Raw genomic sequence first — 20,445 nt, 5'->3', positions numbered from 1 at the left:
ATACCAATGAAACACAGACCCAATCAAAATCTAAGTGGGTAGTATTTTACTAATTCGTGTCGATAGAGGCACATTTGTGTACAGATACTCGGTTTTACTAAAACATACTTTGGTCGTAAGGTTATCGTGGTTAGTTTTATTTCATTTCTTATAATACAGTGCACAATTTTCGTAAGGTTTCCTTTAGTGTTGTTAAAACAATAGTAAACATGAGAGAGAAATTAATCATCAACGATATATGCGAATTCTCTGATGTTATCTATGATAGTATGACAATGCACGTGCAGTTTATTGATTACATGCATGTAGAAAACTTGTTCTGAGTTAAAGCTGTCAAACAAAGTTTGAAGAAGAATAAAATCTCACTACCACACGACAGCTAATGTAGAAAATACTTTTCTGACATATTATGGCACGATGCGCTCTCCCTACACATCTTCGAGATGCATCTGCTGCCTGCTGTCTATTAAACCTGAACAGAACAAAATGTCACAGTAGTTAGCCCTTTTTCCACATGCGACTACTTTGGTTTGAGAAGTGAAGGGAAGTATGTTCAAAGTTCCATTAGATTGATAACTTCAGCAGACAGCAGAATTGCGTTTTAAAAAATTTGGCACTGAATGTATTCCAACTCGCGACATCTTATCTACGCTACTAGCTGACACGTAGCTACAACAGCTCCAGAGCCCGACAACTATTCCTCCAGAACTTTTTGATTCCACAGCACTGTGAGATTATGCATATGGCCAGGTCTTGACTTCTGAGAGACAAACAGTTACAGCTTTTCTTTTTTTTTTTTTACTGAACGACGTTTTCTACAAACAGATAGCGCAATAGAATAGCTCAAGTGGAAAGGAACACTTCCTATTTAAACTTCTGCATCCTACACTGTTGGCAGTTCTGTGTAGGTGGCAGTTACGTGATTTTATTTCGGTGATTACAAAATATAGAGGGGAATGTATGCACTGGGTAGCCGAGGCAGCTAGTTCATGGTGATTCGGTCAACCAAGTAAATGAATTTACTGAACATGGTGCAAATTACTGCAGGACGCCTGTGTGTCAGAATTCTCATCCAGTGTGGCGCAACGGCGTTACGATAGAAAAATGAGAGAAGAGGATTTCGTGGTCTGTTGGACGAATGGTAGGTTGTTATACCTATGGTCTGGGTTGGATTCCCACTTCTGTCAATGATTTTAGATAGGGAGAGACAGAGTCCATTCTCTCCTGACTACACCAAGTGAAGAAGATGTAATGGCAGTGTTGTCTGAAAATTCACATTAAAGATGATTTTCCTTCTCTACCAAGTAGAGGGTAGGTTGAACCACAATAAAGTCTGGAGTGGCGACATGTAGAAACTCTATCACCAGTAACCTTTCTTATACTAGTTATTTATTTCAAGTGACGAAACAAACGCTATGTATGGTCACAGGACACTTATTCTATCTTTTATCTGAGATTCTGTATGTCGATAAGATTGGTTCTGAACTGGGAATGCAACTCGGACCGCCCTTAACGCGGAATTTGATCCCTTCGTGACAATACAGCTCGGCTACAATTTGTTGTTTGTTCAAAACTGCAGATTCCTTAACATCTCCACATACACTCCTGGAAATTGAAATAAGAACACCGTGAATTCATTGTCCAAGGAAGGGGAAACTTTATTAACACATTCCTGGGGTCAGATACATCACATGATCACACTGACAGAACCACAGGCACATAGACACAGGCAACAGAGCATGCACAATGTCGGCACTAGTACAGTGTATATCCACCTTTCGCAGCAATGCAGGCTGCTATTCTCCCATGGAGACGATCGTAGAGATGCTGGATGTAGTCCTGTGGAACGGCTTGCCATGCCATTTCCACCTGGCGCCTCAGTTGGACCAGCGTTCGTGCTGGACGTGCAGACCGCGTGAGACGACGCTTCATCCAGTCCCAAACATGCTCAATGGGGGACAGATCCGGAGATCTTGCTGGTAAGGGTAGTTGACTTACACCTTCTAGAGCACGTTGGGTGGCACGGGATACATGCGGACGTGCATTGTCCTGTTGGAACAGCAAGTTCCCTTGCCGGTCTAGGAATGGTAGAACGATGGGTTCGATGACGGTTTGGATGTACCGTGCACTATTCAGTGTCCCCTCGACGATCACCAGTGGTGTACGGCCAGTGTAGGAGATCGCTCCCCACACCATGATGCCGGGTGTTGGCCCTGTGTGCCTCCGTCGTATGCAGTCCTGATTGTGGCGCTCACCTGCACGGCGCCAAACACGCATACGACCATCATTGGCACCAAGGCAGAAGCGACTCTCATTGCTGAAGACGACACGTCTCCATTCGTCCCTCCATTCACGCCTGTCGCGACACCACTGGAGGCGGGCTGCACGATGTTGGGGCGTGAGCGGAAGACGGCCTAACGGTGTGCGGGACCGTAGCCCAGCTTCATGGAGACGATTGCGAATGGTCCTCGCCGATACCCCAGGAGCAACAGTGTCCCTAATTTGCTGGGAAGTGGCGGTGCGGTCCCCTACGGCACTGCGTAGGATCCTACGGTCTTGGCGTGCATCCGTGCGTCCCTGCGGTCCGGTCCCAGGTCGACGGGCACGTGCACCTTCCGCCGACCACTGGCGACAACATCGATGTACTGTGGAGACCTCACGTCCCACGTGTTGAGCAATTCGGCGGTACGTCCACCCGGCCTCCCGCATGCCCACTATACGCCCTCGCTCAAAGTCCGTCAACTGCACATACGGTTCACGTCCACGCTGTCGCGGCATGCTACCAGTGTTAAAGACTGCGATGGAGCTCCGTATGCCACGGCAAACTGGCTGACACTGACGGCGGCGGTGCACAAATGCTGCGCAGCTAGCGCCATTCCACGGCCAAAACCGCGGTTCCTGGTGTGTCCGCTGTGCCGTGCGTGTGATCATTGCTTGTACAGCCCTCTCGCAGTGTCCGGAGCAAGTATGGTGGGTCTGACACACCGGTGTCAATGTGTTCTTTTTTCCATTTCCAGGAGTGTATTACGCGTGAATGGGATCGAATCCTGGCCCGGCACTAAAGATTTAATTATGTATTATCAAGCTCTAGCATCAGAACACCTATCTGCTGGTGGATAAGAATTTTGATTTTTAATGTATTTTCATTCGTTGTCAACGCTAACGATATCTGACGTTTTTAACTCCCAGTGAGACACAGAACTATTTGCGAGATGACTGTAAGTTCAAGATGTTATTCTGAGCAGCTGGTGGAGAAAAATTCGGTAGCTGACGTCTCTTTGTGTGTAGTCAACAACGATATGTGTGGGGCTCTATTCCCAGTGAGCGCTGAACTCTTCGTCATATTATTTCTAGTTCAAGGATGCTCACATATCACTGCTGGCGCAACAAACCCATGTTTAACGTTCGTTTTCTCTAGAATATAACAGCGATAGGTGCCGGGTAGGAGTCCTGGGAAGGAAAAAATTAATGTTTCGTCTCGTCATTTCAGTTAAAACATCTAGCTACTGCTGCGAAAATCCGATATGTCACATTTGACTGTGCTTCGATAGCAATCCGATTAGGTTCTGGGTTCGAATCCGTGTCCAACACAAAGCTTTACCTCACGGCAGTTCAAGTAAGTTAATTGTGAAGAAGCAGTATTGAACATCTCTCGTAGTTCGTTAACAGGGACAATATATGATGGGTAGGAATTCGAGTCTGTTAAACATGTTTGCGTTATGCAATTTAAAGTTGATATTTGCTAACTGATACTGTCTAAAATCGAGGTATATCACTCTCTGTATGCTTAATCAGGAATGACTGTTAGTTTCCGTCAGTAACTAAATCTTTGCTTAGTCTGCATGAGTTGGGTTTGAATCCATATGCGGAAGGTTCGTCGTCTCATTTGAAGTTCATACATATTCTCAACTAGCTGCTCGTGAATAACTTAAATTTTTAATGTCATTTTGTGTTAAATAATAAGTACGGTATGTTACTTTGAAGAGGAAATCATGAATACGGCGAACTTACTACGTGCATTACCAATCTGACGTAATAATGAGAGTGGTAACATTTCAGGTATGTCATTTATTGTAATAAATGTGAGCTTACAAGCCTTAAGGACAGTCTTATCTGTGATAAGGTGTTCCCTGATATGTGTAGTACCGTGGTATTACTTTACATCTTGAGTTATTGCGGTACAGAGCAGTGTTTTCTAGTGGTGACTTGTTTCTAACCATTTTCAATAGTCAAACGACTGTACCAAGGAGCGATTAGAGGACCTGCTAGACAGCTTTTTTTGAATAGGACAATGTTCCTGTCCAATAATTTTTAGATTGGTTACAATAAGCTTACGCTACAAGAGAACTCACTTGTATTTTTCAATATGTGGTCTGTTGTCGGTTTGAAGGCCTTACATTGCAACGGCAACTTAGTGCAACTCCACCGAGGGCTGTCTGGAGTAGGGTGGAGATAGCAATGTGAAAGTTGCGAGCTGTCGAAGACGATCTTCATATTCCTAATGCGATTAGGCCATCGTATACTCTTGACGACGTTTAGCACCTGTGCGGTCAGTCAACCAATTTCAGAATTCATGTTGAGTAATCCTGCTAAATTCCCGTAGTATTGTCTTTTTATATTGATGAGTAATATGGATAGTCGTCACGTTCATGTGCCGTCTACAACGCAAATTTAATGTTACAATCCTAGGAACTAACCTGCAACACGTTTTGTATTTCATAATCGGAACTATCTGCATTAACCGTCATCAGAGCAATGTCAGGGAACAGAATGCAGCAGTGCCTTGGTACCTACTTGGGGACCTGCTTGAGTCGTGTTCTAAGGAAAGGGTAGTTGCTGGTTCACATTATATTACACTAGCGAGAAGTACCAACTTTTCCTTTTCTCTGCAAACATCCCGAACTAAATTCAGTAACTAAATGCTAGGAATATATTTGCATTGTGCCAACTCAAAGATCAATAGATATGGATATAGATATAGATTTTTATATTTAAAGCCATTCTCGTTCTGCGTTGGAATACACATTATTCATTATTTGATTGTTCTTGTTACGATTGTTATTGTCATTCTCTCACTCGCAAGAGTTTTCGCATTCCTATTTGGTATCGATGCACATGAAGAGTGGCTATGAAAGAAGGGAATACTGAATGTTACGCCATGCAGAATACACTCATTTACTTCTGCTCCTTGTGATCAACGCTACAGGAGAAGTTAGATACATAAAGTTGACAGTGTGAGGACAGACATGCTGGCACAACTCTGCAACTACACAGTGTTACCAGATAAAATGGTGCTGTGGAATCGAAAGTGTAGTACGGACTTTGCCACAGTAGCAGACAGCTGCTAATTTCGGACCATGACCGTGGATTACACTTCGGTCAGTGCTGGTTAGAGTGTTGCAACTGTAAATGGAAGGTTTTGTTTGACAGTCTTGTGCTGATGCTGTCTGAATAAATTATGCCATTGGATAAAAAGCGGTTTAGTTTTGAGACCTAACCCACAAGGGGAGAAGGCACAGTGGTCTGCTTCAGGAATTCCAAGCAATAAAACACAAAAAGCAACCCAGGAAGGGTTCGAACAGCTACTTTCATGCAGAGACATGCATTTGGAATCTGTTCATCGTTACGGGGTGAAACAAGAGGGTAACATTACTGAAACAATGATCAGGCTACTTAGTATATAAGAGAGCATACAGATTTCAAGGAGGAAACACACGAAGACGCAGACTTCCTCGTTATCAATATGTGCGGCATATCTTTCGTGTTAACGAAAGTAATATCCCGCTTTAACTCTTCTTACGTCTCAAATGAGATGAATGCCATGAGGAATCGAATATTTGTTGACTGCGTCTCTCCTTGCTTCCATCCGTACCAACATATTTCTTCATTCCCGTGGTAATCATGACATCCTTTTTGTATGCTGCAAAAGATTGCACGTGGACAAATTCGACATCGAGGTGCAAAGCGTTTGGTATCTTACATTATATTCAATTCGAATAAGATTCAGATGTATTTTTACTTCGTTTGTATTTTTAGATGATTATGAACGTTACGGAAAATTATCTCACATGCTTTATGTTGAATGAGAAACATTGAATGACCCGTTTTGTTTCCCTACGTTGAAATGATATAATGTCGGCGTCAACAGCCTTCTTCCACGCCGGAAGCTGAAACTTGTATCATTCTGGATTAATGATAATTGAATGTCTCAAATGTAGACATAGCCCACAAGGCGACGTCAGAAACCATCAGGGGAGAACGCCGCATTAAAACCAAACGTGCGCGCGCGTCTCCACTCTGAAGGACCCTATCGGAGAATCACGGCAAGCATTTCGCTGAAGAGCTGCCTCGTAAGAGAACCGAGAAATGGCAGCGTCGTAGCAAGTATTTGCCAACACTCTGATAGTGCATTTACTTCCGGGTGTAGGCTGGCGTTACCTCGCTAAATTCACTTGACATTCGTTTTCCACATCGAAGACTCGTACGACAGAATCCACTGTAAGATGAGACACTTAGAAAGTATAATTAATTTCTGGACTCCAAGAACGGCGTTCTTCACATAAGTAACACCTGTTTGTGTGTTTTAAGGTTGCGTTTTGAGGCTCAGGCAACATCGCAGTGACTATAGTCCGTCTGTGGTCGCCAGTGTGTCGTTAGCTCAAAGGTTATTCGTCATATTGTGGCTTTTCTAACGCGGGACATTCTGAATCGGAATACTCCCCTTTCATTATTAGTTCCGGGACGTGACTATTTTCCTCGGACAAAGACCAATGCTGTGAATTGGATTCGCGGACATGCCATTCACTACGTAGTTGGACAAACTGTAGACTCTGTACTCGATTTTTGGACATACCTCAACGACCGTCATTATGTCGTTGTCCGCCACCCAAAATACAGACAATTTTTCTCGAACTTCCTTGGGAGTGCTTTCCACGACCCGCCTCGCAGCTGGAATGTGTTAAGCCAAGAGTGAAGGTTTCCAGTTTGAACCAATGAACATTTCTGAACTACTGAACGGAACACACCAATTTCGAGAAGACGTGACTCAACATATTACCAGCGGGGCGCAGAAGGCGTCTGATCAATTACACAACAAAAATAAACAAAACAAAAATCAAAATAAAAATAAAATTCAGAAAATGGAAGATTTTGTTTTGTTTGTAATGATAGCCCTAACCTTGAATTCCCATATTTCCCCTGGTATATAGGCAGCTCTTGGGGTAGGTTTAGTCAGGGCCAACGTCTGAAGTGGACCAGATTTTTTTTTTTTTGTTATAGGATGAAAAGTGGCGGTGGCACTTAGTTTCTTTTTTAATTGCCATTTTCCTAAGGGGCTTTAAAATAAGAGAGAAAAAAAGGGGTAATCATCAAAAAAAGTAAAAGAAAAAAAGCAAAATTAAAAAAAAAGAGGTTCCCTTGTGCGTTGCGGTGGTCGTACTGTATGACATAGCAGTTCCAATCTCGGTGGAAGCCGCCGACTACAACCTTTTATTTTCCATTTTGATTAATGGAGTTGCAAACGGCTAGTAAAAATTCTTTATACGAAATCTGAAGAATGCCTTTAAACATCAATCTTCGTCCGATTCGACTTAGTAAATAAAGTTAATATCATGGATGTCTGCTTTGCAAATGCCAAGGTGCTTCACTATAAAATAGATCCTGAAAAGATTCAAAGCGACTGTCAACGATATAAATTTGAGTTTTGTTCGTCATATAGGTCTAACAGGTCAGAAGGTTGTTTATGAAGTGCACATGTTGATTAATATAGTTCCCCTCTTCTAAATTTTTGCAATAGCATTTAACTGTAGACGTTTTCTAACACCGGCGTTAGCAATTCCTTTCCGTTCTCTGAAACCTCCAAAACGACAAATTTTTCTGGTCTAAATCTGATGACCTTAACTATCACTTCCGATCAACATTAAATACTTCATGAACCCATACATGGAACTCCAAATGTGCAGTGTTCCTGCACTGCTACAGAGCATGCATTGCAAGGTATTCACACAGTTTATCGAATAGAGTTACCATAAGGAATGAAACAAGAACTTTAATACACTTTACACCACAGACGCTCACCCCGGCTGGACGAAAACATCCGAACATTGACCAAAAGTTGCACAAATAATTGAGATTGAAAGGAAAAGAAACGAGGTATGAAGCATTTATAAATTCATCGAATGTAGCGAGGTGGTTTAATTTCGTCCCAGTCTATAAAATTAATTTCGGGCCATACTCAGCTCTTGCCGATTAATGTAATATAATACCCGCCTACTAATCAGGGCGTCTGTCTCCGTTGCTTTTGAGCGTGAATGGAAATCGTAAAAATTTTCTGTGGATCAACATTTAATAATAAAGCGTTTTAAATCATCAAAAGCGATGAGCGGGAGCAGGCGCTTTCGATAAAGAACGGGGGAGTGCAGCGCCGCTTCTGTCGCCACGGCCGCTGCCGGTAGCCAGCAAATGGATCCCGGAGCTTTGCCGCATACGGCGTCCAGAGGAGGACAGTCTGCAGGAAATCTGCCGCAAAATCGTTACTGGATAAAATGTTGATATCGGTGTGTCAGAAAGCGAAATAGATTGAATCTGCGCTACCGTTACATTCACGTCTTCAGCATTCAGACAGAAGAGGCTATATAAATATTTTATGCCAGCTGCTCTCGATCCACTGACATTACGAACAGAAACGACGCATGCTACCGCTTTTTTTTTTCCGTAGCGGTCGCGCGGTTCCAGACTGTAGCGCCAGAACCGCTTTTTTGTTTTTTTTTTTGTTTTTTTTTTTGTGGAATAAATATACTGGTTTTTCCTTCCAGTAAACAAAAATGAGTCTCCTTCGTCTTGTTGGCGAAGAAGCAATCTTTTGGAACAAAAAAAAGTTTCTCAAAGCCAAAATCAAATTTCTTTTTCCTTTAACAACAAATTGTGAGGAATAAATAAGGAAAAGTTTTTTTTTTTTTTTTTTTTTTGCGAAAGAAAACAAAGTCTCCGATTATACCGGTTTCTCTTTCCAGTAAACAAAAATGAGTCTCCTTCGTCTTGTTGGCGGAGAAGCAATCCTTTGGAACAAAAAAAGTTTCTCAAAGCCAAAATCAAATTTCCTTTTCCTTTAAGAACAAACTATGAGGAAGAAATAAGGAAAAGCTTTTTAAGTCGTCATGCGACTTGTAGTTAAAGTCCAGTTCGTACAGGAGCTCCTGAAGTGTATCCACCTACAGCATGCCAGCTCGTCCAAACGTGTCTTCTCATGGCGTAGGCGTGAGTTCTGGGTAGCAGATCTATTCAGTTCGTCTCGTTTTATACAGTTTTCAGCTTCTCAGGGCTTGGACGTTCCAGCTACTAGGTGGGTCATCGAAAGTGCTCCGTAAGAAATTATAAAAATATTGTTTATAGCGGGGGTTGCGTATCAGGACGCAGTGTCGTTCGTTGAGATAAGTCCAATATCCTAGCGTAGACTTGTCGCCTGAAGTAAAAAGATAGCGGATCGTGTGGCCACAGATCCAATTCACAGAGTTAGTTTTGGCGGAGGGGTAGAAAGTCTTATCGGGGTACAAAAGCATGTGGACGTCGATCTGAGCCGGTGTCTGGCGAGTAAGAAACGCCAAAATTCGCCGCGCAAGTGTCCAGACGTCTAGCGCTGTGCCACAGTGGAACCGGTGGACATCCGTGTCATCCACGCCACAGTGGGTGCAGAGGGATGAATCGGCAAGATGGATGCGGTGCAGACGATCTCGGTTAACTTGTTTGCCATTCACGGTGATGTACCACGCTGATTGAACGTCCGATTCGAGAAAACGCGCATGGATCGCCTTCCATATATGTCGCCACACTTACTGTGGATACTTACGTTCGATGGGGTTGGACGGGCGGCACTGTTGTAACAATTCGGAGACTGTTTTCGTGAGGTACAAACGTGTAAGTGGTAAGGACCGGTAGATATAACTGAACTCCAGGAAAAATCGTTGGATGTAATAAAAGGGGGTTGGAATGGTCGATATCAGTACTGGGGCGGACAAGGAGGCCGGTGCAAAGTTGTGAAGCAGGAGGCTAGTAAGGCTCTGCGGGCAACGATGCCAAAGTTTGAGTTGGGAGCTGACGTATAGTGCCTTGACACGGCACATGGATGAGTCCCACCCCGCCACGATCTCGTGGCAGTGCAAGGGATTCATACTGCACCTTGAATAACATCCCCGAGCTGACAAAGGAGCCGAAAGCCATCAACAGTCGTCGCGCCAGGAGATTTGGGACTGGTAGTACTTGAGCCACGTATGGTATACGGGAGGCATGATACATGTTCACGTATTGCGCGCGTTGGATAACGTCGAGAGCTCGTAGCCGGTGATCTGCGAGATTTGCTCTGATTGTCTGTAGCAAGCGTCTACCATTGATAGCCGCTGAGCGGCGCAGGTCTGCTGTGAAATCAAGTCCAAGACACCGTATGGTGGCGGCGACACTAAGGGGGGCAGCGCATCTCTCCGGCAAGCCCTCACCAATGAGCAGGACCTTGGATTTTGACACGTTGAGGCAGCTGCCCGACGCTTCGCCGTAAGTCGCCACCCATGTCAGTGCTGCTCGTACTTCATCTTCAAAGTTACATGTATCACATTGGAACAACCGAAACAAAAATGTACCTACGTTCTTTATTTTAATTTAATAAACCTACCTGTTACCAACTGTTCGTCTAAAAGTGTGAGCCATATGTTTATGGCTATTACAGCGCCATCTGTCACAATGCGAAAAATGTGGTCCAACTGAAAGATTCATATTTCTTTACGTACTACACGAAATGTAATAAAAAATGGGGTTCCTATTTTTTTTAAAGCAGTTGATATCCGATTGACCTATGGCAGCGGGCCAACCATAGCGCCATCTGGTTTCCCCCTTCAAGCTAGACAAGTTTCGTTCGTTGTAGTTTTCTCGTTTGACGATTATTTCGTGAGATATTTGGCGCGGTCACGATCAATGGACCACCCTGCTTGTGAGCTCCCGTTCCTGGTCAAACAGAACGTGTGTTTACACAACTGCAGAAAGAACAACAGCGCCCGTTAATAAAGTCTAGGTCCGCAGCTCGTGGTCGTGCGGTAGCGCTCTCGCTTCCCACGCCCGGGTTCCCGGGTTCGATTCCCCCGGGGTCAGGGATTTTCTCTGCCTCGTGATGACTGGGTGTTGTGTGCTGTCCTTAGGTTAGTTAGGTTTTAATAGTTCTAAGTTCTAGGGGACTGATGACCATAGATGTTAAGTCCCATAGTGCTCAGAGCCATTTGAACCATTTTTTGAATAAAGTCTAAGTAGGATGCGACCCAGCTGTAACGCGGGCAGCACTCGTAACGAGAGCGCGGACTCATGCCTAATGTATTGACACTGAGTCTGCTACGGCGTCCGGCATCCTCTCATCTGAATAATTAAGCGCAGCCGACAGAAACTCCACGGCAAGGTCGGCGTCACGCCAGCATCCTGCGCCCAGTAACCGACGCAAAGCGTGGGCTGCCAGACTGCTGGCGCCAGCGTCGTCACGCTGTGCTGCCCGGGAATTTCATTTGGACGTCGCAATCGCCGCTGGCGCGCCAAGAGCACAGCGGAGGTGACAATAAACAGGCAACAGTGCGACTTCCACAGTGCAGAGCCACGCAGCAGCGTAATGCGACTCGGTGCTCAGCAGACGAAACTTAACGTGTTGTAACGTCTGGATTAAGAACTGACCTACATACGAACGCATGTTGTGTCGAGAGGGGCGGCATATCTTTTGCACTCAGAGACCTTGAGAAATCATTACAGCCTGTGGTCACATAAATTGTCTTTTGGCCATCGCGCTTTCAACTATATTCCAAAATAACCCTCACCGTTTCAAAAAATTGTCTAGTGAAACACACCCGATTTTTAATTCAAACGAAGTAATGAGTGATGTTGCCGGAGGATATACAGAGTGACCATTAATACAACGGACAAACTGCAGGACAAAAAAAAGGTTCAAATGGCTCTGAGCACTACGGGACTTAACATCTGAGGTCATCAGTCCCCTAGAACTTAGAGCTACTTAAACCTAACTAACCTAAGGACATCACACACACACACGCCCGAGGCAGGATTCGAACCTGCGACCGTAGCGGTTCCAGACTGAAGCGCCTAGAACCGCTCGGCCACTCCGGCCGGAAAACTGCAGGACAGATTCCTGACTAGCAACGGAGGAAAAAAAGGTCCTATGAACATCTGTCCTGAAAAGCATCGTTGCACGGTAGATGGCGTTGATGAATGACAGATCCTCTGACCATGAGCCGTGTGTACCATTTCGTGTTGTAAGATATGTGATTGACCCAGCGTACTGTAAGCAGCAGAATGGTCAAGTATTCGCGTTGGCAACAAGCCGAGATGGTTTTTGTGCACGGCCAAGCAGATAGAAACCGTCGAGAGGCAATACAGCATAGCCAACAGCCACTTCACAAAACATTGAAGTCTTTCTTGTCCGTTTGTGTGGTCGCCGGCCGGTGTAGCCGAGCGGTTCTAGGCGCCTCAGTCTGGAACCGCGCGACCGCTACGGTCGCAGGTTTGAATCCTGCCTCGGGCATGGATGTGTGTGATGTCCTTAGGTTACTTAGGTTTAAGTAGTTCTAAGTTCTAGCGGACTGATGACCTCAGATGTTAAGTCCCATAGTGCTCAGAGCCATTTGAACCATTTGAACCGTTTGTGTGGTCAAGGATCCTTTCAGACAGACAGACGTGGAGGGAACCGGTGGATTGTGCGTACACCAGATTTGGAGGACGGGGTTCTACATGTTATTGAGGCGAGCCCCAATACATGCTCCAGGAAAGTGGCCCTCTAACACTGTGTAAACCAAAGTACGATTATGTGTATCCTGCTTGACAAACGCTACTACTCATACTACCCGCAATCCCATGAAGACCACTTCGAACACCTTTTGTGATGTGGATGCGATTCAGCTTTGTAACGTGTTCCCGGACCAGTTGTTGCACGCACACCATCCATTCCCAGACACGTGTTCATAGGACCTTTGCCCCTCCATTTACGGTCGGCACTCCGTCCCCGCAGTTTGTCGGTTTTATCAGTTAGTTCCATACAACCACATTTCTAGAACGGTTTTGACATCGTTCGTCAGAAGCAGCTGATCTCCTGCCAGAAACGTCATAGCTCGTATTAACTGTCAGACAGTGAAACTGAAGCTATATGTAGGGTTCAGAATGGTAGCGTTATACGCCATCTCCCGTTCGTTATCTATATAAACGATATAGGAGACCGTTCTTCTTAGATTGTTTGCGTATGATGCTGACATTTACCGTCTAGTAAAGTCATCAGAAGATTAAAACGATGTAGACCAAATATCTGCGTGATACGATAAGTGGCAATTGGCCCTAAATAATAAATAGTGTGATAGCCTTTACATGAGTACTACAAAAATTCTGTTGTATGTCTGTTTCACGATAAAAACACAAATTTCAATGTTTCAGATATACTGAAATACCGAAGATTTTCAAGTGTAGGCAAGTTCAGTGGGAACCATCATATAGAAAACGTTGTGATGAAGGTGAACCAAAGATTCTTTTCCATTCTCTGAAAACTTTTTAGACGCAACATAACCACAGTACGCTTGTCCGTGCTCATCCGGAGTAGTTATGTGCTGTATGGTATCTTTATCAGAATGAGTTGATGAAGGACCTAGGAAAAGTAGAAAGAAAGGTAGCACATTTGTCCTGTCACAAAATATGTGAGAAATGTCATGGATATCATGCGTAACTTGCAGTGTCAACCATTCAAACAAGGTCTTCTTTGGTTCTGACTTTTCATTCACCAACTTTCTCCACCAAAGTGAGAGAAAGTGCGGAAAAATTTAGGTATTCATTTTTCCCACGTGATGTTCTGGAGCTGAGCGGTCAAGAAGTGATCTGAATGTGTTTCTATGAACCCTTTCCGAAACATGTACTGTAACTATTACGTATGGATTAATCATGCAGAGGCAGAAAGACTAGTTTTTATCTAGAGGGGCACCCTTGGTAATGCTGACTCCTAACATCCTCTGATGCGGCCGTCAGTTAACATGTAAGAAGCCATACAGGAACAGGCAACTCTATGTTCAGTGCATTCTACTGCCATTATCCAAACACAACGCAGACACTAGGCCGAATGGGTGTAATCATAAATGAGTAAAAAAGGTCCTTCAGTAAAAGCTACAACACCACAAATAAGTCTTCCGCGTGTACATACTAGAAGAAACCTATCAGGAAGAAAGAATTATGAAGGAGAACCACTGGCCGGTATTTAGACCCATCGCGTTTGATTCTGAAAGCTCGAATGAAATAACAGTCTCTAGAGAAGGTGAAGGTTCTGTCGATTAACCTATGACAAAATAAAATGATTGTGTGTATTGTTGGCCGCGAGGCACCGTCCGGGGAAGTTCGACCACCGGTTTGCAATTCTTATTTCAGGTGACGTAACATTGGGCGACTTGCGCATCGGTGATGATGAGATGATGATGAGGACAACACAACACCCACTCCATGAGCGGGGAAAACCTCCAACGTAGCCAGAAATCGAACCTGTGCCCGCTTCTTGGTAGGAAAGCACGTTCAATGGAATACGACAGATCTGCACAGAGCTAGTTAAACATGTGCTTCTTACTTATAAATATTGGTGGCTGCCGTGCAATTATCATTTATGATGGGCAGCGGAAGACATGCTCGGGATGTGGCAAAGAAGGACACCTCCGTTCCAGCTGTCTCCAACGTAGTGTCACACAGTTACCGCCTGGGGACATGCAAGCCGTGACCGCTTCGACGACGCTCCCGCTGACGTTTGTCGAGGTTCTCCATAACCAGCCCCGACCGCGATCACCACTGGCTCCTACACATACTACTGGCACATCGTCGACTCCGGTAATGCCTCTGGCTGTTGCGGACGGACCGAAGCCTTGCCTCCTCCTCCTCCCGTCAGGTGCAGTGGTGGGCAATCTCTAGTGCAGGGGATGACCCTTGACTCCATGCTTGTGCCTACCGATGCTTTTGTACCTGATCATCCGGTTCCCCAGACGTCTTAGGACACTGAAGGTCACGTATGCAAGCAATGGTCGCCGAAGAGACGTCGGAAACGGCGGATCGCTCCGTCTGACGCCTGCGCGCTGTACCTGTGGTCGTTGAACAACATTTGAACCAGCATCACTCTCCACTGGACTCACACAATGTACGCACCTTTGCTCGGCCTGACGATGTAGACGACGAAACACCCACCTCTGTGACAGTAGCGAATGCTGCAGTTCCAACCCACGACTGCTAATCGGTATGGATGTGCAGTCTGCTGGGACAACGTTCCTGTTCGCTGCTGCTCTTCGTGCCTCCGTGAGCGTCCGAGTAGTCCCAATTCCGTGACAAGGTTACAGGATTGGCTCCATCAACGTCAACACTACCGTTGGCACCCCTGTCAAACTACAATTGCTCCGTGAAATGTTGAGGGAGTCGGACCTCGATGTTGCCCTTCTGCAGGAAGTTCGTCTAGCGACGTTTCCCAATATCTATGTCTTGTTTCTTACCTCATGCCGTGTGCTGACGGTGGCAGTGGGACGGCTATTCTTTTAAAGGAAGCATTGAGAACAGGTCGCTCCTTTGTTTGTGTGCCGCTATGACCATATTATTCTTGGCGGCCTCAGTTGTGTGTTATCCCAGAAGGACCAACATCCCCATTTCACCACATGCCAGGAACTCAAACTGCTCTTGCATGAACTGAACCTCACCGAGACTTGGGACCGCACGCATGGTGATCGACCTGGATATACGTACGTAACCAGCTATTCAGCAAGTCGTCTTCCCAAGGTATCGTAACTGCCACGAATGACACTGACTTATGGCCTACCGCCTTAACTGACCATATCACCTACATCTGCTCTGTTTCGCTTCAGAGGCAGAAGGTGTGGTGCGGTCGAGGCCTGTGGAAGTTGAATGTCGCCCATCTCAAGGGTCTGGAATGCAGGCAGGTTGTGCAGACGACGTGAAACAACTGTGTGAGACGCCTTCCAACTTATCCTTCAACGCTCCGGTGGTGGCTAGACTGCACCAAGCCTGCTTTACGACGTTCGATGATGAATTGCGGTGGCGACAAAATGCAGTGGCAACGACATGTCATAGAATATTATTTCTCAATCCTGCGCGAACTCTCCTAACCATGCCCCTCTGTTCAACAACGAAATTCAACGGATTAAGGCGAAGATAATTTCTATTATGCGTCACCGCCTTGAAGGCACAATAGTACTCTCAGGATGTCACGATTGTGTACTAGGAGAACGCCCGTCCATGCATCATATTAACCCAGAGAAGCAACTGTGTCGGAGAAAGCTGGTCAACGCCTTCGACATGCCAGATGGTCGCCGATTGACGTTCCAGAATCATATAGTAAACGCCTTTGTGGATCACTACAAACAGGTCTATGCACCAGAGGACCAAAACATGGCCGTTCCTTGACAGGTACCCTTGACGGGACTGCTGTGGAGATTCTCACAGCGACAGTTACGGCTGCTGACGTCGCTAATGCTCTTCATAAGTGAGCGGCTAACAAAACCACAGGTCTCGACGGGTTTCCGCTGTAGTTTTACCGCACATTCCACGACATCATGTGCTCAAGCTGGACTGTGGTATATGAAGAACTGATGAACCCTGACCTTCCACTCCCACCCGAATTCATATAAGGCTTGCTTATCCCGGTCTCCAAGCCATCGGGAGGTCGAGGAGTGGGACATTATCGGCCTTTGACCATGTTAAATTGTGACTTCAAGATGTTTACCAGGATTCTTGCCGCTCGCCTTCGGCGCGTCATCCCTCATGTCATTTCTCTATATCAAATGTGCTTTGGTGGTGACAGAAAAATTCAGACTGCACTCAGCGATTACCGTGACCTCATAGGCCTGGCCACGACCTGCCGCAGTCGCAGTGCCTTAATGACGGTGGACTTCGACTATGCCTTTGATAGAGTGAGTCACGACTTTCTAGGAGTCCGCATCTCGTGGTCGTGCGGTAGCGTTCTCGCTTCCCACGCCCGGGTTCCCGGGTTCGATTCCCGGCGGGGTCAGGGATTTTCTCTGCCTCGTGATGGCTGGGTGTTGTGTGATGTCCTTAGGTTAGTTAGGTTTAAGTAGTTCTAAGTTCTAGGTGACTGATGACAATAGATCTTGAGTCCCATAGTGCTCAGAGCCATTTTTGAACTTTCTAGGAAACGTACTCTGAGGGATGGCTGTCCCCCATGGACTTATACACATCGTCTTGCGGCTCCTTCAAGGTGCCACGTCGCGAGAGCTGGTCAGTGGCCGTGTGAAGGGCCCTATTAGTGTCATGCAGTCGATCCGTCAAGGATGTCCGCTGTCGATGCTGCTTTCCGCCATCGCCCTTGAGCCACTGTTACAGAGTTTGAGGAGCCGGTTGACAGGGATAATAATGAGGTGGTATGCTTTCATCTGCGCAGATGACGTGGTGTTCTTGGTTCTATTGGAGGATGAAGTGCGGGAGGCACTGGCATGGATCAACCAGTACAGAACTGCTGCGGGCAGCCGTGTTAGTCTGACGAAATCCAGTGCTATGTTCACCGGTAGAGGTCTTCCGGCATGGAGTATGCCTCCATTGCCATTGGTGGAGAAGCTCAAATGTTTGGAGATCACTTACACGCGTGGTATACAGCGCACGATCTCTTTTAACTACAGGGCTATTACAAATTATTGAAGCGATTTCATAAATTCACTGTAGCTCCATTCATTGACATATGGTCACGACACACTACAGATACGTAGAAAAACTCATAAAGTTTTGTTCGGATGAGGCCGCACTTCAGGTTTCTGCCACCAGAGCGCTCGAGAGCGCAGTGAGACAAAATGGCGACAGGAGCCGAGAAAGCGTATGTCGTGCTTGAAATGCACTCGCATCAGTCAGTCGTAACAGTGCAACGACACTTCAGGACGAAGTTCAACAAAGATCCACCAACTGCTAACTCCATTCGGCGATGGTATGCGCAGTTTAAAGCTTCTGGATGCCTCTGTAAGGGGAAATCAACGGGTCGGCCTGCAGTGAGCGGAGAAACGGTTGAACGCGTGCGGGCAAGTTTCACGCGTAGCCCGCGGAAGTCGACGAATAAAGCAAGCAGGGAGCTAAACGTATCACAGCCGACGGTTTGAAAAATCTTATGGAAAAGGCTAAAGCAGAGGCCTTACCGTTTACAATTGCTACAAGCCCTGACACCCGATGACAAAGTCAAACGCTTTGAATTTTCGGCGCAGTTGCAACAGCTCATGGAAGAGGATGCGTTCAGTGCGAAACTTGTTTTCAGTGATGAAGCAACATTTTTTCTTAGTGGTGAAGTGAACAGACACAATGTGCGAATCTGGGCGGTAGAGAATCCTCACACATTCGTGCAGCAAATTCGCAATTCACCAAAAGTTAACGTGTTTTGTGCAATCTCACTGTTTAAAGTTTACGGCCCCTTTTTCTTCTGCGAAAAAAACGTTACAGGACACGTGTATCTGGACATGCTGGAAAATTGGCTCATGCCACAACTGGAGACTGACAGCGCCGACTTCATCTTTCAACGGGATGGTGCTCCACCGCTCTTCCATCATGATGTTCGGCATTTCTTAAACAGGAGATTGGAAAACCGATGGATCGGTCGTGGTGGAGATCATGATCAACAATTCATGTCATGGCTTCCACGCTCTCCCGACTTAACCCCATGCGATTTCTTTCTGTGGGGTTATGTGAAAGTTTCAGTGTTTAAACCTCCTCTACCAAGAAACGTGCCAGAACTGAGAGCTTGCATCAACGATGCTTTCGAACTCATTGATGGGGACATACTGCGCCGAGTGTGGGAGGAACTTGATTATCGTCTTGTCGTCTGCCGAATAACTAAAGGGGCACATATCGAACATTTGTGAATGCCTAAAGAAACTTTTTGAGTTTTTGTATGTGTGTGCAAAGCATTGTGAAGATATCACAAATATTAAAGTTATTGTAGAGCTGTGAAATCGCTTCAATCATTTGTAATAACCCTGTATAAATCATTGCCGACTCTTCAGATTTTAGGGGCAGTTTCCCAATCCAAGGTCAAGAGAGTGCCATGTATCTCTTTCGGCTCCTCTGCTCTGTTTGACAAAGCTGTTGGCAGAATGAGGGTGATTTCTTATGCTGGAAGTCTTCGGCTGCCAATGCTGATTGTTAATCATAGTTTAAGCAGTGGAGGATTTCGACCCCGGGACAGAAGATGTTTTTGGTTACTAATCAAAGACGCTACCACCATTTTTTTATTTATTTTTTAAAGACCTTTGCCTTTCGAGGGCAAGTGCTCTACGAACATTTTTTAAGTGCTCTACCACATTTTTTGAAAAAAACTTATTTGCTCTAAGGGCGAAAAAAGGGTGTGTAGTTAGCACAAATAATAAACAAAACATAAAGTGAATTAAAAAAAACGCCCTCCTGGCAGAACAAACAAAATGGCATCCACGTCCCACCAACTTGTGGGCAGACGCACTCTGAATCCCTAGGCAGTCGGTATGTTCCAGGCGCTTTTTCGCGAAGAATATTCCATTTTTCCTATACATTGGACCGAATCCTGCTATTACACAATCACACTGAAATCACCTTTTTATACCTGGGACATACAGGGATTGAAGAAGGCATTAACCAACAAGATGGCGTAGTACTGACGGTATCGAGGATGGTGCACGAGAAAAGAAAAGCGATACTGCAGGAACGTCCAAAACTCAAGAACACTCTTATCGACTTCATGGAACAATAAGAGATCGAGAGGCCTTTTATTCAGATCACAGCGTTGATCTTCGTACGTGGGAAATAAGTCTCATCTGACAACATAAGTGATTTCAGTGTAATGGCATGGGGAGATGTACGCAGAAGAAATGCAAGCATCTTCTGAATCAGTTGCTGCACCTCTGCAGAAGATCCACCCATCAGTAGATGTTTTTCCGTATCAAGCGTGTGACAACGACTGCACAGCAGTGAATCTGTCATTTTTATGGCATGTAGACGAAATTGTGTCACGTATTTTCCATTAACGACCAGTTACCATGTCGCACGAGCGCTAATGTCGTGGAGGACATGGTGCGCAGAACGCCAAACCACGGGCCATGCGATCATAGGCTATCGACGTTCCACAACATTCCGAGTATGATTTCTCATCATTAAGCGGTAAACATCAGGGGCCGTAGGGTTCCCAGTATTAGGCAAGTCGGCATGGACATAACTGTATTCGATGAAAAAGGTCCTGACATATCAGACAGAGGAAGAAACGTGGGCTACTGCAACGGGCGCCACTCTACGGGAGGTGGGGGAGGGGTAGGTGGTCAATTAGGCTTCCCGATAATCTGGTGCTGCAGCGGGTCCACGATTTAACCATCGTACTTACAGCTGCTCTGTCTTGCACGTTGACAGGACCGAGGCCGCCGTCTCGAGAGGAAGTGT

The sequence above is a fragment of the Schistocerca americana genome, chromosome 3 (genome assembly GCF_021461395.2).
Source record: "Schistocerca americana isolate TAMUIC-IGC-003095 chromosome 3, iqSchAmer2.1, whole genome shotgun sequence".
In the NCBI taxonomy this organism is placed as follows: Eukaryota; Metazoa; Arthropoda; class Insecta; order Orthoptera; family Acrididae; genus Schistocerca; species Schistocerca americana.
Note: the sequence above shows the minus strand (reverse complement) of the source record.